Source organism: Rhea americana, unplaced genomic scaffold, assembly GCF_003343005.1.
Source record: "Rhea americana isolate MKP2758 unplaced genomic scaffold, rheAme1 scaffold_319, whole genome shotgun sequence".
NCBI classification, from domain to species: domain Eukaryota; kingdom Metazoa; phylum Chordata; class Aves; order Rheiformes; family Rheidae; genus Rhea; species Rhea americana.
Genome location: NW_028186445.1, coordinates 463740 through 475377, shown reverse-complemented (window position 1 = coordinate 475377; position 11638 = coordinate 463740).

Here is an 11638-nt window from a genome sequence, read left to right as displayed (position 1 = left end):
GCTGGGTGACGCACGGCGCCGGGGGCGAGCGGCAAGCCCGGCTCTGCTCCACTCCCTGCACGGGTGCTGCCGCTCGCCACGGGGGGCCYGGCCAGGGGAGCCCCCGAGGCCAGTCGGGAGGTGCTACAGCCTTCGGGCAGCACCAAGGACGCAGCTACGGGCTCGCTGCACCAGTATTCGGTGAAACAAGTTTCCCCACCTYGGCCGCCACGGTCGAAGGACCTTTGAGCCTTGCTGGGAGGCCTTCAGTAAGGCGGTGAAGGTCCGCTCGCCCGGGGCTGCRCTCAGCCCAGCGACAGCCGCCCGCAATCCTCTCCCAGGGCACGGCCGCCCTCGACACCAGCGAGGCTCCGGGATGCTCGCGCAGCCCCGGAGCAGGCTCGTCCCTCCCGCTGCCACCGAGGATGGCTTTCTGCAGCCTGCCCAACCTGGCATGCCAGCAAGGACCCAGGGCCAACACTGAGGGCAGAGTGGGGGGAAGAAAAGCTTCCCCGCCTGCGAAGAGGAAAGCGTCAATGCCTGGAGCACAGAGGGTGCCTCGGAGGGGAGCGGAGGACACGGCGCGCTCGCCAGAAGCTGAGGCAGGCGGGGAAGCGTGCCGCGCTCGCTGGCAGGATGCGGCCCCGCTGTGCTCCCGCAGCGCGGGCAGCCATGACAGAGGAGCTGGCACTGATGGGGCTCATGTGAGCCCTCACGAAACCCAGGGCCCAGCAAGGAGYCTGTGCGCAAAGGCCTGGCAGCAGGAGATAGCCATCAGGTCCCCAAACAGACGCTTGGAGAGCTGCCCTGGATGGGGGCCGGCAAGGGAAGAGCAGAGCCACGGGCATTAAAGGCTCCTTTGCAGCAGAGAGGCGCTATCCAGGCCCACAGGGGCTCAGGACCAGCCTCCCCGAAGCAGGTACGAACCACAGTGCCAGGGCRCAGACCCACGCGGGCTGCCGCTCGCTCCAGTCCTGGCAGGAGGGACCGGGCGCTGCACACGCTCGGTCAGGCTGTAACAGCTGCTCTGCAATTTGCAGGCATTTGACAGGCACTTAATTTTTCAAACATCAGTGAGTTTGGTTCAAACGTTGACTTTTTACACAGTTCTGCATTATGCATGAGCCACCCCCCGCTGCCCTCCTCCCYGTCTGTACCGTGAGCCTCTAACAGAGATCAGAGGCTAGTCGAGCTATTCAGAGCTGAGACACAAGCTCAGGTGAGGTGACCCAGGCAAGCTACAGGCAGGAGAATAGCTCCAAGCTAACGAGCACCAGTATTAAGTTAGCTCGAAATAATGGCTGCGCCACAAGCCAGGGTCTCCACCGCTCCTGTGCCCGGCGTGCGGGTGAACTGCTACACGTTGGGAAAGCACCTTGCAAACAGAGTAAAGATGGGGGTGAGCTACTAGGGTGCAAAGCAGCAGTTCTGCTCCAGGGCTGTTCCCTGGCTCTGTAGGTCTAGGGCTGGGAACATGGTAGGCAACCAGAGGCTAGAAGGAGGTGCTGCGATGCATTTTTACCGGGGCAACCCATGCTAGGCTGCAGCACCCCACGCCAAGGAGGCAGCTGGGCAGGGCAGATGCTGCACACTGTGGCTACATGTTCATATTGCAGCTTTCCCCAGGATCCTCTGCAAGTTCACAAGGAGCCACTGATGGCAAAAACCCACAGGGTTTTCCCACACTTACCCCATCAGTGACAGTGGGGGCAGGTTTTACAGAACTCAGGGCAGCTCTGGAGGGCTGACAGTCCCCAAGAGCCCTCCAGAAGGGACTGCAGCACCTTGCTTAAAGGCAGCAATTGTCAGGGAGGATCAGGCTACCTTGACCCACTTTTCTCCAGAGCATCACCCTGGTGATGGGCAACCAGCCCAACTGTGCCTGCTGCCAGCTCGGTTGCTAGCACAGGCAGGCAGGCAAGCTGGTGACACTGGAGGTGACAGGGCCACCAGAATAAGCATCACAGCTCACTGCCAGAGCTGCTGACATTGGACCTCATGGTGTGGCGAGCACAGGATGCCTGACACCAGGCTCAGACACTCGGGCATAAGCCTTTTCCATACCCTCCAGTGCTGGGGTCTGTCCTTGGATGTCCTCCTTCTCTCTACCTCCCCCACAAGCAGGGATCACAGATGGACCATACCCCAGCAGAGGACAGCTGTTAAGCCTGGTTTAACCTTCCGAAGGACCTGTGTGCAGCAAAGCCACATCAGCAATGCTCTTGGTAGTGGATAGATTTTGCAGTGGAGCACAGCTGTCCAAAAGCAGAACCCTTTCCTTCCACCTTAGGCTCAGGAGTCAGCAGCTAGGTGAACTGGAGGTTAGCAGTTCAGATAATGGGAAGATAAGGTATTTAGTGCACCACAAAATACTTGCTGCTACACAGCTRTAAGCCACAAGCTGAGGGGCACAAGCTCCAGATCCCCCTCTGACACCTGGCTGACATTAGGACATTTACTGCAAGAGCCTGGTGATTATCTCCCTCCCAACAGCCTGTTATTAAACCAAGAGAGGAAACAGTACACAAGGACAGAGTAACATCATCATCATTGACCCACCAAGGCCCCAGCTGAGCTCCAACCTGCCAGCACAGGATGCAGAGCGACAATCCCGTGTGGAAACTGTCCCTTCCCTACATCGGGCTTGCAGTGGGGCAGCTGCAGGGGGAAAGAGGAGAGACYGGGGAGTTGGAGAGAGTTTATAGCCCAGCCTTTGGCCCACCTCGCTGCAGCCCCRGCACCATCAGCAGGAACAGGCCAAGCTGCATGGGGCCGCTGCAGCATGCAAAGCCAGTAGGGATCCAAGCTGGTGGGGAGATGAGGAGCTTCARGCATCCTAAAAGCAGAGATGAGCTGTGAAAAGGTTAAATCCACTCCCACCCGCTTCCTGGAGTCAGGAATCCTGGTGAAAAACAGAGGAAGCTACAACTGCTGTTAAAAAAAAAAAAAAAAGACCAGAAGGCTCATCTGTCTCCAGAGTTATTTGATCAGAGTCCAGACAGCATCATCTCTGTATAGACAATGTCTGCAAAGGAAGTCTCCAGTAAACACGCATCCTTTTGCTTGACTAGCCCTTTCCTTCTGCTCCCGTGACAAGCCTCCCCCTCCGCCAGCCAGCCACTGAGCCCTCGAGCTGCACTGATTTACAGCTGAGCTGCCCAAGAAAAGCAGCAGCAGGGAAGTGATAAATACTGTTTCATGCAAAAAATAGTTATTGCCCAGGGACTTCTCAGCTTCTTGTCACGAAACCACTGGYGAGGAGGCTCCCACTGCTGGGACCCAGGTGCCCATGGGGAGGGGGTGGCAAACCCTGGGTGAAGGAGCTGGGCAGGGTCCAGCGATGGGGGGCATGGCAGCATCCTCACTTYCCAAGTCAGACATGAGTGGAAACCAGGGCAGAGGTGTTAGTGGGTGGGAGAGGTCACCCGGAGCCTGCAGCCTCCGTTCCCACTCTCCAGCTCCCTCAGGGAGCTTTCCAGTGAATCCCACTCTGGGAATTTGGAAATTTCTAGTGTTTCACAGGTGACTTGACCTCCTTTTAGAGCATCCAAAAGCAACACTTGGAATGGCTTCTGGCCAAAACAGAGCCTCACAGAGCCACACATTGGGCCACACTGCTTTTTGTAAGCAGGCCAACACCTGCACTCACTGCTGGCTGTTGAGGCAGCTGGGAGCACATGGCACCAAGGCTGCCCTCACACATCCAGAGTATACTGGTCTGCACTGTGCAGAAGGACATGGGAACAGCAGAGCTGTCATAGCCCTTGGAGCAGAGCACATCCTTGGGAGCATCCTTTGCAGGCTCTGCAGAGCAGAGAGTAGAGCTGGAGTTGCCTCCATTCAGGAATCACATTGTGTTAGGGGGTGAGCTTGGCTGCAGGAAGCGTGTGAGCAACTGTAATTACAGTTACTCAGGCTTTTAAGAAAAGGAAAGAGGCATTTAAGGCAATTCAATAAATGCAATGCAAGAAAAAAAAACACTCTATTTTAGAAGCACTTATGCTAGAAGCAAGTGATCTTCAGTCTTCCCCATTCGCCTGGAAGAGCCAGAGGATTAGTTAATGCTCGTTTAGACAAAGCAGGGAAGATGAACCCATGCTAGCAGAGAGCAGGGCCCACGGTAGACAGCAGCAGAGCCAGGTGTGCAGAAGGCTTGGTGCACCCAGGAAAGGCTCAGGGCTGTGGCCGGGCTGTGCCATGCACCTGCAAAGCAGCAGGGTGCAGTGAGCAGCAACCCACTGCCTGGCCATGGTGGTCTCCTGCCATCCTGCAGGAAGGCTGGATCAGAGCCTGGAGGCAGTCAGAGCCCAGAAATGCCACCATCGTGCTGACAGCTAATGAAGCGCAGGCAGGCGCTGCAACAGACCCRGCGCTGTATAAAGGCTTCAATGGATTTGAAAAGGATCCCTTGCAAGAACAAGCAGCACAAGGAGGGAGAGAAAAGAGCTTTTTAAGACTTCACTAGCATCAATGGAAAGTATTAAAGTCAGATTTCAGCTACCACAAGTCATTTCAATGAGGGCTTTACAGTGAAGGCAAGTCAAGGAATTCAAAAGGGAATGAGAGACCAGCTTGAAGTTTAATGAGGAGACAGGCAATAGAGAATAGTGATCTTGTTAGGAAGCAAGCCAAAATAGCACAATGCAGTCCCCCAGCCTCAGCCCCGCTCCATCCCTGCCCTCGCCAGCCAGGCAAACAAAGGAGCCGAGCGCCTTTGTTCTCCCGGTGTTTGCACGTCCGGAGCAGCTCCCGGCCTCCCTGTCTACAAGCAACAGGCTCCAAGAACTTTATTTCAAGTCACTCAGGCAGGGCAGCAAGTGGTGCAAGTGTCACTGTTTAGACTCACTGGGCTTCTTAATTGGAAGGCACTTAAAACCCGTATTTATTTTTCAGCTCCTCCTGATGAAGTTAAGTTTGAGAGCTGATGAAAGCCTGGTGCAAAGCCCCCACTCCTGCTATTCACATGGCTCTGCAGGTACCACATCCTCCTTACAAAGCGCAGCTGAGACCCAGGCTGTCTGGCAGCAAAAGCCAACCTCAGCAGCATGTTTTCTCTGCAACAGTCTGCTTTGCTCAGTTGGTGCTCTCCATCAAAGCAGAGCTCCTTTTTAAGGAGCATGTTCCCTAAACCTTTTGAACCACCTTGCCTTCACCCGAATTAACAGTTCCTGACAGCTCCAGTACACACGTAAGTCCAGGCTGTTATATTTCAGCATTTCAAAGTGACAAGGTAGTATTCATTAAGAGCATTCAGTATTTCCCCCTTAAAAGAATATGCACAGTGTTGGCCATTACGATTCCCCCGCCGCAGCGTGCGAGCAGGGCAGACGAGCCCCTTGCAAAGGCCACAGGGACCACAAGTCCTGGACACCGCGCTTGCACAGCGGTGGTGGGCCAACGTGCCCCTTTATCGAGCCGCCGCACGGGCTGACCAGACAGCAGGAGCTCCTGACACGACAAGCTGTGACACACACACAGCTCTGCTCGGCACAAGCACTGATCCAACAGGTCTGCTGTGTCTTGGGCTGCTATTTTTCCACCAGATTAAGGTATCAGGCTCTCAGGGCTGCTCCAGCACTGAGATTTTCAAGGTGAGCAAGGGCTTGTGCAAGGGACCACAGGACTGTCTTGGGTCCTCTATCTACTGCAGATCATGAAGTTCAACCTAGTCACCTCGCACTGCCTTAGCCACCTGTATCTGGCTTTGACCTGGTGACAAAGACAGAAAAACCTTTTATTCCCTGAAACAAAGCTTCCATTAAGACAAATCAGAGACAATTAGTATTCCTAACATGAAGACCTGGCTTCACCCTTCAAGTTCTGGTCTGCCCATAAGCATGGTATTCCTCCTGCTTCCCTCCTGAATACTCTGCTCTCCCAGATCCTGAGCACTGGTGGGGATGGTCCAAAGTACCATAGGCAGCAACATCCAGCAGCTGTGTTGCTGGCTCCTTCCCACGTCCTCCCAGCTAGAAGGTACTTGCAGAGGAAAGCCCAGGGCCCTGCAGCCTCCCCAACCAAAACCCACCACATGCAGGAGTTGCTGTTGCATGTGGAAAACTATTTCCCACCCCAGCCTGGCTCCAAGGAGCCCTAGCATGAGCTTTGCCAGACACGCAGCTGGGCAGGAGAGCTTCACACAAAGGCTGAGGGTCAGCAGCTTGTGCCACTCCTTCACTTGTGCCCCTTTAACCCAAGTTTTTCATTGCTATGCTAAAATAAGGACACACACAACCAGACTCCTACACCAAGCGCCTCCCTCACCCCTTGACCTCTTTTCCTATTAATAAATTCAGAAGAGCCTGGTGGTGTGGAAGCCTCCAAGTGCTGTGTCCATTTTGGCAAATATTGCATGGACTTTCAAGCACTCCTGGGGATCTCAGACCAGGATCGTGGCAGCTCCAAGGCAACAGCCCTGACCTGGCTGGCACTGCATGCACTAGGAGCCAAGCATGAGAGCAACCCAGCACAGCCCCAGCCCCATGGGGAGACCTGAACCAAGGAAGGATTTCCCAGGCATGTTCCTCCTCAAGCTAAGATCAGGAACAGAGACACAAGGATGACAAAGATCAGATGTTCCTGCACTTCGCAGGCAGGAGGAGTTTGTCTGCAACAGGGACAAGTGGATGAGTAACCAAACCAGGCATAGCTCCACACAACACTCCAGATGCAGATGAAGCAAGGACACCCTACTGAGAGGCCTCCTGCCAAACAGGGGCAAAATTTCATACAGCTGCTTGAAAAAAAAAAAAAAAACTACAGCAGCAGCTCCCAGCTCCTGCTTGCACAGTATCAGAACAAGCCATCTGCACTTGCAGACAGCGAACGCACCCGATTCCCGCCTCGAGTTGCAGCCCTCTCCATGCAAACTGTGCAGGGGAGAGGAGCCTGCACCACTCCCAGGTGCACGGCTCCCACTGCGAGATGCAGCACTGCTTCGAGCTTCCTCCCCACTGTTGGCTTCCCAGAAAAGGGGCAGCTGGTGAGCAGGCACTGCCATCAGCACACTTTATCAGGAGGAAAAAAAAAAAGTGTGGCACTTGGCTTGCAGCCACACACCAAAAACCCACAGCAGCAGCTTCAGTTGGCACATCTGTCACACTGCCGGCTCGCTCTGCTAGCATGGGAACCTGCAAAAGCCCCAGGGCCAGGAGCACCCATGMAGGTTCCCCTTCTCAAAGTTTGCTGTCTTGCTCAAAATATCACCAGGAAACTTGCCATTTGTCCACAAAAAGGAGGTCTGGCACATTACAATTAATCACAATAACTCCATCTGGATAAGAAAAAAAATGTTTTTTTTTAAAAGGACAAAGAACAAGTTGTCCTTTAAGAACATAATTGCGAGCTTTTAAATTTAGGCTTTGAGGCTTCCTTGCTGTTTCCAGCTAGATTAATGGTGTCCAAAACACAGGATTCCACCACCTGGCCCCAATTCTGCCAGATGAGAGCTGAATCTGAGGGGGAAAGGAATAAGACTGAGGATTGCTTCACCCTAGCTTAATTTCTCCATCCAACTGCATTACATCTGTAAAGTTCAAATGCTTCACAAGAAATTATCACCAACACCCGTCAGTGCCCGGCCTGTCGGAGCGAGTTAATGATTTGTCACCGGGGCTCTGCCTGTGTGTCACAGTGATTACAGCAAGGCTCTTTGCTGCGGCCAAAGGTCTCTCTACCACCAGCTAAGCAAAAGCATTTTAATCCAGTGATACACCTTCAAAAGCCAGAATCACACCACCCAGCATGGAGCAGGATTGGAGCCAGACAGATGCGACACCCTAGAAGCCCCAGCTCCACCCCAAGCTCAGTGTCATGGGAATCCTAATTAAGGAGCAAGACTCCTTCTGATGCCAAGGAGAAGCTTGCAACACTCTCCCATCAGCGCGGATTATCTGGCTTATTACCATGGAAAAAGTTAGCAGCATCCAGCCTGCCTCTAATGCCAGGGAACAGGAGATCATGTTCATTTTGCTACTGGAGATGTTCTCCTTTCCCTCCTGTCCTCCACCGTGGAGCAGCAATAAGTTCCCCTGATCACAAGCCACTGATCAGAGGTGAAGGACCTTCTCCAAGGTCACAGCAGAGTGCCTGGGGTCTATTTTCAGTGCCTGCCCTGTCTCAAGCACTAGAGCATGTGGTGCTGCTCAGCCCAGGGATATTCACTCATCTCCTCAGCTTCTGGTGAGCAATGGTTTTGATGTTCCAGGTGCAGGATATTTGGAAAACTCTAAGCAACCCAAGCCAGTCCACTCCACCCAGCCGCCAGCTCCATGCACAAATGAAGGGAGCCCAAAAACTAGCTCAGTTTGAATCTCAAAGGCAGAAGTTGCAGCATGCTGCCTAACGATGCAAACCATCTGCACACGCAGCATCCGTGCGAGAAGCACCGCTTCAGCGCAAGGCTCCTGCCCTTTTCACGAAGCGATTTCAGAAGCAAACGACTGAAGCAGTATGAAATGCCTCCAGGCCTGGCAGCATCCGCAGAAAAGCCAATCAGGGATGGCAGATTTAGAGAGATATTTCAAACCACTACCTAATTAAAAACATCTTTGTCTCCTACCTCTCCCCCCACCCCCAGCCATTTATGAGTACGTTACTTTTGCACAGGAGATGGGTGTTGAGAAGCGGGCTCACCCAACAAGGTGATCACACATGTGGGCCTTGCACGGTCCTTTCACTAGGTGGGAAGCCTCAAAGTCAAATTCACAGCTCTCATTCCTACACTCACATAGGGAAGCAGGATGCAGGGGCTTGGGAGCTGTTCCTTGCTCACATCTCCGTGAGCAGCCCTGCAAGCAGTGAAGCTGGCAAGCAACACGCTCCAGCTCTGCCACACAAGCGGGATTAAATCCGAGGCACTCAGAGGCACCTCTGCCATGAGGCAGACAGCTTTGCACCCCACAGACAACAGGAGGATGCAATAACCTACAAGACAACACACAAGGCAAAATCTAGCCCAGGATCAAACATATGAYGACAACACCAGCAAGCACTGCTGAGGAGCACCTTGTGCATCCCCTTCCTGCTCTCAGACCCCAAAGTTTTGGGGTGCAGGAACCTTCATTAACCAGGTATCCCAAACTGTCTGGAGTCACAGTACTCCCTGGTCCCAGGGAGCCAAGCCCATGCCAAGCTCAAGCAGCTGCCATGCTTTCCCAGGGCTCGCGATCCAASATGGGCAGGGCATTCAGCCGAATGTCAACAGGCTTAGCAAGGACAGGCAAGAACAGGCCTGAACGCACCTGGATCGATCCAGGGTGTGTTTCAAGTGACACCAGGCCAGATCCAGCTGAGGGCAGTAGGGACGGAGCTGACAGCACTGGCTTCAGAGACAAACTGGCCACCCCATTCCCATGCAAGGGGCTCAGCCCGAGCCCTCACCAGCTGTAATCACAACTGCATTTTAACACRCTGCCTTAGCACAGTTAAGCCATCAGGCCAGGGTAGTAGGGCCATGCGATGTCTGCAAGATGCAACTTCTGGAGCATTTTGCCATCAGACTCAATTTCCATCTGCAGACCAGCCTGAGACACCCCAGGCTCAAACCACGCTGGGACCTGGAAAGCCCCTGGCCAAGCCCAGGCCGCTGCATGGTCCCAGGCTTGCCACATGGCCTGCCTTCATGCCCTTCTAGGTGGGAAAGTACCAGCTGAAATAGAGATAAAAGCTGGAATTACTGTCATAAGAAGTCTGAGGCAGACTTGTGCTGCCTTAATAGAAGCTAGATTTCTTCTTAAGTCTTGCTAATTAGAAGCCAGTCTAATTTGAAGTGCAAGCCTCAGTATGGACACTGCAATTAAAGTCTTGTAAGTCCTCTGCAGAGAGCCTCTGCTCCCACCGCACGCAACGAAGGCCTGTGGCTGGCACTGCTCCCGAAGGCTTTGCCTTCCATGAGTGGCAGCACATGAGGCAAGACCATCGTTTTAAACCCCAGAGATCTAGAGGTGCAATAAGAAGCCAGATACCACCAACTGCTCCCACACCAACCCACAGCCTGGAAGGGAAGCCATCATCACAGGATGAACCTTCACAGAAAAAGCCTGGCAGCTGCAGAAGTTACCTATCCCAGCTGCTAAATCTGATTAAGGACTTCAGGCAGGAGGTGTGGTGAAAAAAAGGACAGAATTAATGAAATAGGACAGTACTGAATATTAACACTAAAATACAACACTGGGACCAGAAGTGAAATTCAAGCTCTCGAGCTGCAACCAGACCACGAGCTGCCYGTGCCACAGAGGCTGATGCTTTAAGTGGGAAGCAGAGCCCTGGGGAGAGCCGGCTCCTCCGGACCGCACRCGCCTCCCCGGAGCCAGCGGCAGCACGCCCCGCACAGCGGTGCCCAGACAATAGACCATAAAATCTATTGTTCGAAAGTGACTGCCGTGTCGCTGCCGCACCGAGCAGGAGGCTTCCAGCAGCCACTTTTCAAACTATTTGAGCAGAGGTGGCTTGAAAGACCCAGGTGTCCTGAAGACAGCCCCATATCACTTGTGCCTCTGCAGCCAAAAGCAGTGCAGGAGCCAACTGTGAAGGGAAAAAGACACCTCAACCATTTAAGCCAAGAGCTTTTTACATTCCTGTCCTAATAGCCAACTCATTGAAGCCAAATCTGCTGTAAAATGGGTTTTTCATGACACTTTATGGAACTCCTCCAGAGCAAYGAACAAYTACAGGCTTCAGATGGACAGACAGTTTAATTGAGCATTCTGCACTTTTATTCCAATAAACATCAACAGAGGACACAGCAAGGGACCTTCAGACCTCTCCAGATCCATTACTGGAGAACGATGCATCACGCAAACACTGCCCCGTCTCCTCCCAAGCAGTGAGGCACAGGCCAGCCGCACACCCACATCCCGCACGGGGATGCACTAGGAAGAGCCCCAGCTGCAGACCCGGAACACCAGCTGTTCCCCCCCCCCCAAAACACCTGGCAATGCCAATGCCAACCAGCACTGGGCAGAGCAGCACTTTGCAAGATTCGCTTCCCACCCTGTTCACAGGCTATGGCCACCCGAGAGGTCTCCAACGCCCGGGGAGCCTGCAGACAGCAAAGCACGGTCGAATCCTGTCGGGAGCGACGGAGCTGCGACCGCACCAGGCCCCGCGGGACCGGCCGAGGGCAGTGGGTGCGGGCCACCRCGGCCCTTCCCCGCTCGCCGGCACGCAGCCGGCGCTCACGCGCTCCTCTCGCGGCAGCAATGTCTCTCTCCAAGTTCCTCGTATGACAGCCTACATTTTTTCCTCCCTGGGCAACTCCCAGCAATGTTTCAGCATTATCCTTTCATCTGTGCTGTAAACTTGATTAATTAAGCTAATCACTCAGCTAACGCAATTAGAGCGCTCTCTCCACTCCAAACGCCAGGCAAAACAGCAGCAGAGTTTCGCCCCCTCCAATCTTCCCCGTTTCCCTGCTGTCAGCTGCTCGCGGGGGTTCCGGCCGGGGAAGCCGCCTCCTCCCCGCAGGGCAGCGCCCCGACACGCAGCCCCGCAGCACCGGGGCGGCCGCGGGCGGCTCCCGGCACACGCAGGCGTCGCGCGTGACTCGGGGCACGCGCCGGCCCGGGGAGCGCCACGCGAGACGGCGACGGAGCTGCCACGCCAGGGCCGCGGGGGCGGGGAGGATCCGCCCGCCCCGGAGGGCATCGCCCCGCGGAGC